The sequence below is a fragment of the Podarcis liolepis genome (genome assembly GCF_965112155.1).
Source record: "Podarcis liolepis genome assembly, chromosome: 14".
Taxonomy (NCBI): domain Eukaryota; kingdom Metazoa; phylum Chordata; class Lepidosauria; order Squamata; family Lacertidae; genus Podarcis; species Podarcis liolepis.
In genome coordinates, this window is record NC_139569.1 from 12,562,319 (window position 1) to 12,568,852 (window position 6,534).

Here is a 6,534-nt window from a genome sequence, read left to right on the forward strand (position 1 = left end):
TGAACCTTCTTGAAAGGGAACAAAGGGACAGCAGAACTGCGATAGCCGACTGACCAAGAAAACCACATATGTGCCCAGCAACACATGCCTGCACGGAGAATTTTTAAGGAAACAGTCTGAAAAGGTCAAGGATCCTACTGTTAGGGCCGGTTCTGCCATTAGGCAGAGTAGGGCAGCCACCTCAGTTGGTGAATGCTGGGGTGGGGCACTGAAATGACCTGCTCAACTGGTGTGCTGCTGTTAGTTACTATGGATGACATTGTCACCATTGTGGAAGCTGTATTCAGTTGCCAGCCCATTTGGCTTTTGTACATCCCGTGGGAAGGCAGCATCCTGTCCTTTTCCTCAGGCAGCAAAATGTATTGGGCCAGCTCTGCCTGTTGTGGAAGGGGCATCTCTTTAGGACTGGTCTGGATAGGGTGAATGGAAGAACAAGGGCAGAGCCAGGTGTGTCCAGCTTCAAGCCAAACAACCCACATGGCAGGACCTGGTAGTGGACAGGAGAGGAGAACTTATTCATTGTGATTTCAGGCTACACATCAGGGCTGGGGGACCAGTGCCCCCCCCAGATGTTGTTGGATTCCAACTCTCATCAGCCCCAGCCAGTAAGGCAAATGGTCAAGGATGATGGGAGTAACACCTGTAGGTTCTCCATCCTTCCTTAGCTTAAGATTCTGACCTGGATGTCAACTAGCAATCTCTTGCCAGCATCACCCCCAGTTCCTCTGGTTTCTGTTGGACAGCCTTCTTTGCTATAGCCTGGCTAACAAGGCCAAGAAAGAATCTTGCCAAGTGGCAAAAATGCACATATTAGGAAACATTTAATACAACCACGTGTATGTTGGGAGAAATTTGCACTAAAATTCTTAAAAATAAATAAATCTCAAACTGCTGTGGCTATGTGGAGAGTAGAACTTGAGATTGGGAAAACGGGAAATATGGAGAAACTGAAATTGAGCGATTTGCCCATCCCTGATGGCTAGAGGGGGATGGGAGCTATACTCTGGCAGAATTTGAAGGGCACCACGTTGGTTAGCACCAATCTCCATCATCACAGCAAGCGTTGTCTAGGTCCTGCACCTAGACAGATAAACAGAAGGCAATGAATGGTGTATTGTACCATGAAAATCACACTGAACCAGAATAATTTTGCTGCCTATCCTTCCATCCCTTTTGATAGGATTTATGGTCAGGCAAATGGAAATAGCTCCTTTGCATGGAGTCCAGTTGGAAATAAATCTCCCCAGCTCTTCCACCCGCCACCCAGTATTATATGCCTGTAAGTATTCAGATCAGAACGATTTATGGCACAGGGCTAATTCATACTGGGCAGCCTCAGCTCTGTCTGTCATCAGTTCTAATGGACCATGAGCTTGGAATTGGGAACTGGTGTATCCAGATAAAGAAGTAAATTTGGCCGGTATTGTGCAGGACCTGTTGATAAGCAAAGATGCTCAGCCCTTATGGAAAAGGTTATTTTACCATTCTTCCCTGTCTAGTCATGGGGGTAGTAACTGTTAATTGGGCAAGCCAGAAATGTCAGGGGATTTGCAAGTGGAAGAGGTGAGGGGGAAAGAAAGAAAGAAAAAGTATCTCTTAATAACAGGGAGCTAATTAACCGAGCAGGGAAATAATCTGGTGTGAATTATAATTTATTCAATGAGTTTTGCTCCCTTTTATCTGTCCACGGATTGTTTGCAAACAGATGGTGACTTTCTGGGATCCATTCATTATTAACAATTACTTGACCCCTTAATTTCTGTGAATAATTATCAGTCAGAGGCTCATTTGCAAAATGGTTTGCTTGCGGTTTCAGCTGTTAAAAAGGGGGGGAAGTGATTCAGAGTCAAATTTTCAAATCTGTGAGGTTGGGTGTTTCCCCCCCCTTTTTTTGTCACCCTCGTAATTCTTTGTTCTAAAACTGTAACACAGAGCCAACATAAGACACCACGGATTGATATATTTAATTTTGTTAATAAAAGTATGTACATACTCGGCCCCTGCCCTGCCGAGTCAGCAGCAGTTTGCGTGGGAATGCCAATTGCTGGAAACTGCAGGAGGGCAGAGGGCAGCTGTGCCTGGGTCCTGCTTTAAGGCTTCCCACAGGCATCTGGTTGGTCTCTGTGAGAACAGGATGCTGGATGGTTCATTGGACTCTTCTTATGTTATTGCATTCTCATAAAATACAGTGGTACCTCAGGATGCGAATGGGATCCGTTCCGGAGCCCCATTCACATCCTGAACAGAACATAAGACGCGACGGAACGTCTGCGCGTGCGCGGGTCACGTTTTGCCGCTTCCGCGCATGCCCGTGACGTCATTTTGAGCGTCTGCGCATGTGCAAGCGGCGAAACCCAGAAGTAATGTGCTCCGTTACTTCTGGGTTGTTGCGGAGCGCAACCTGAAAGCGCTCAACCTGAAGCACATTCAACCCGAGGTGTGACCGTATCAGGGTGGTGCTCAGTAATATAAAATAACATTAGAAAACACAGATCAATATAAGGACGGCCTACTCAAGAAAATTCTAAAGAACTACATAGGCCTGTTGACATCAAAGAGTCTTCAAGAGGTCAAAAGCAAGGACTCCTGCCCCATCTCTGATAGAAGAGCATTCAGCTGAATGCCCATCTTCTAGTTCAGGCCAGTTGGGCTTCTGTAACATGGAGGAAAACATCCTCCAGATGGTCTCGGTGATTGGGCTTGGATATAAGAACTCAGGAGGTCCTTAAGGTTTCCTGAGCCCAGTTGGTTCAGGGCTTTGTATACCACCAGAAGCAGCTTGAACCTGTCCCAGCAGCATATGAACAGACCGTGTAGATGTTTTAATGCAACCCGTGCTGCTGATAGTGCGACTCATGCAACACGTTGGCGACTAATATACACAGGACAATAATTATACATGCTTTATTTCTGAGAAAAATACAAAACATTAAACAAAGCCACAAAGCCTTGAGAACTACCCAGTCTAAAATGAACTTATAAGGTCTGGTTTCAATAGATTTTTCGAATGCTTAACTCAGTCTTTTGGATAAGTTCATGAAGATACCAACAAAAGGTAAGTTCAGTGATATTCACAGCACTGAGAGGTGCTAGTAGGATTGTAGACAGATGTTAATAAAGTTGTAGGCAATGAAGTTGTAGACGACAGGGTGCCAACGTTTTGCACCTGTTTCGCCCTGGCAATCCAAGTAATCAAAAGGCCGCTGTTCGCCCCCGATGGGGCCCTTTAACTGGGGCTTGCAGGTAGCACACTCCCAAGATAGTGTTAGCAGAGGTGTCACATGCTGTGGGCCATCTGCCCCCACCAGCAGTTTAGCTGCTGCATATTGCACTTGCTGAAGTTTCCAGATGAGACCTAAGAGCATCCCCAAACAGAGCACATTGCAGCAATCCAGACTTGAGGTTACTAATACATAGACTACAGTGGTCAAGTTCTCCCCTTCCAGATCTGTGCATAGCTGGTGTGCAGTGATACCTTGGTTCTCAAACTTAATCCATTCCTGGAAGTCTGTTCCAAAACCAAAGTGTTCCAAAACCAAGGCGTGCTTTCCCACAGAAAGTAAGGCAAAATGGATTAATCCGATCCAAACTTTTAAAAACAACGCCTGAAACAGCAATTTAACATGAATTTTACTATCTAACAAGACCGTTGATCCATAAAATGAAAGTAATAAACAATGTATTGCAGTCACACAATCAGTCCATCTGTAGCTGATCTGGGTTCGACACAGTCACACAAAAAACAACAACAAAAAGAGCCGCAAAAACAAAAACGCAAAATAAATAGCAAAAACAGACAGGCCTCAGCGTAACCCTCAAAATGGAAGTGTGGCACTCAAATCGGAAGCATAACACTCAAAACGGAGTGTGTTCGGCTTCCGAAAAAAGTTCGCAAACCAGAACACTTACTTTTGGGTTTGGAGTGTTTGGGTTCCAAGTTGTTTGAGTACCAAGTCGTCTGAGAACCAAGGTACCACTGTACTACACAAGGCTGGTAAAAGGATTTATTTATTTTTTTGCCACAGATGTCATGTGGGCCTCTAATGACAAAGATGTACCCAGGAGTACACCAAAGCTATCTACCTGTTCCTTAAGAGGGAGTGCAACTCCACCCAGAACAGAGAGCTGGCCTATCTTCCAGAGATGGAAGCCACCTACCCACAAAGCCTTCATCTTCCCAGAATCCAAATCCAGTTTCTTGGACCTCATTCAGTCCTTCACTGCATTAAGACATTGATCCAGGACTTGTGTGATATTCCCCCTCATATAACCAACATGCTTAAGTCTAATAGATTCAAGAAGGGATTAATGCCGAAGAGTAAGCTGCCCTGCCAGGTTTAGCTCACCTTGGGAGGAATGAGGTAATCAAGCCTTTGTTTTCTCTTAGTCTATCTGAGGAACCCAGTGTGTGAAGAGGTTTTGAGCCGGTTGCTGCAGCTCATACCACACGGCTCTTATAAGCCATTCTTCAGTTCCTAGACCAATAATTTAGGAACATTCTCCACTGGAACTAAGCAAAGTTTTACCGCCTGTGCAACTTTTTCTGAATGCTGTGTGGGAAAAGTACATGAATCTGACTTTTGGAGAGTTTGTAAGTAAACCATTTTAAATTTACCAACCGTGGTCTTTTTCTACAGGAGAGGAAGAGGGAAACTTTGGCAGGAACACAGAAGGGCAAATTTTAAAGGTCCAATGGGCTATATTTCCATGCTTTGCTTTGCTGCATATTTGGTGGTTTTCAACCTCTGCTAGGGTTCTCTCACCAGAGTACATGCCCCAAACTTGGATCTTAGCATCCTGGAAATCTCCTTTCTACATACCTATTTTTTTCTCGCCACCAGCAGGGCTTGCACAGACTCTCCTGATACAGATGTTGTGGAGAAGCAGAGCTGTGTGTCATCATTGTATTGTTGGCTCTGTGCTCCAGAACTCCTCATGGCTGCTCCCAATGGCTTCATATAGATGTTAAATAGCAGTGGGGACAGATTTTATATGGCATGGGAGGCGGGAAGCAACCCTGGACCTGCTCCAGAAAGACTCTTCTTCTGTTGACATATTTACAAGTGCTGCATAAGGTCCATTTGTAAGAACTTGATCTTTCAGCATAGAAGTGCTTAAACTCTGAAACTTAGGCAGATGCATTTTGGGTGCCTGATAACCATTTCCTTCTTGTGGCAAGCCTACCCAGACATGTTATAACCAACACACATTTTAATATGCATTTTAAAATAAATACTGTTTATTTTTACCTTCTGATTTTATTTGTATTTATTTTAGGTCACCTTGCTTCTAACCCATGGGTTTCATTTTTCATGTGCATTTTTCATGTGCATCTTATGTAAACCATTTAGAGGTTCCTACAGTGAAGAAGTATGCAAATTCTGTTAAGACAAATACTTTTCTTAAGGCTTCTGAGCCTGTTTAGCCAAACATACTTGGAAGCTCCCTTCTAAGATTGCTTACTGGCCTATCCAGAACAGCAACAACAACCCCCCCCCCCAATAAAACTATATGTCAAGTGGAAGTGATTATTATAAAGGCAGATGGATCGTAGTTAGTGAAAACGCCATATTGGATAATTGTCCCATATTCTTGATTCATGCAGCTTCAAGCAGGGCTGCATCTTTGAAATATAGATATGTTTTCCAAAATTCATTCATTGATATAAATGGTCTTTTCCAGTATTTCATTTGTTAGACCAAGCAGCGAGAGGTATAGCTGCCGAGAGAAGAGCTTGGTGGAAACATTAAGTTGTACCCTGGATTCTTGCAAATCTTTAATACAAGATTTCCCCCCCCCTCTTCAATAATCTTTGTGTGCCTTGTGAAAGGAGGCAATTTTTCAGCCTATTTGTAACAAGATGTGGTTTTTTAAAGCATTTTTTTAAAAAAAATAATAGTCAAAGGACACAAACCAATATAAGCGATACACAAAACTGCCTTATCCTGTTTAAAAAGAAGATTGGGAACTGTTTATGTTGTGTTTACAGAAACATTGTAAAGAATTGGACTCATTAGTAGGGTTTGAGGAAACACAACTAAGAAAACAAATGTAAAGGTTAAGAAATAACAATCTGGATATTAATTAACTGTAAGACATAATTGGAAAGAAAATTTGGTTAAAAAAATAACGATAAGAATATAAGAGTTTTCAACTAAATATTAACAAAGTAAGGAAAAACAAATTAAGCAGAAGTTGTGAATATTTAAAGAACCGGAAGGGGAAGTTGAGGGAAGTCATGGGGTGGTGGTGGGGATATTTGGATTCTTTAATTATTTTTCTTTTATATGATAAATGTGTGGAATATTAAATTGTAATAATAATATATATATTTTATACTGAGTCAGACTTACTGAACCACCTACGCAGCATTGTCTATATAGACTGGCTTGTTTGAAAAGGAAGGTCTTTGATAGACACCAAAAAGATCATAGAATTGTAGAGTTGGCAGAAACCCTGAAGATCATTTAAGTTCAACCCCCTTGCAATGCAGGAATATGCAGCTGTCCCATACGGAGACTGAACCTGCAACCT

The 6,534-nt window shown here is 42.7% G+C and overlaps 1 long non-coding RNA gene across 1 annotated transcript; it reads left to right on the plus strand.

Annotated features, from left to right (window-relative positions):
* The first annotated feature begins 302 nt into the window (after positions 1-302).
* Positions 303-4,178, plus strand: LOC310693017. Its single transcript, XR_014518965.1, has 3 exons — positions 303-447; positions 1,181-1,279; positions 4,026-4,178. It is a non-coding gene; the product is annotated as an uncharacterized lncRNA (long non-coding RNA).
* Positions 4,179-6,534: the final 2,356 nt, after the last annotated feature.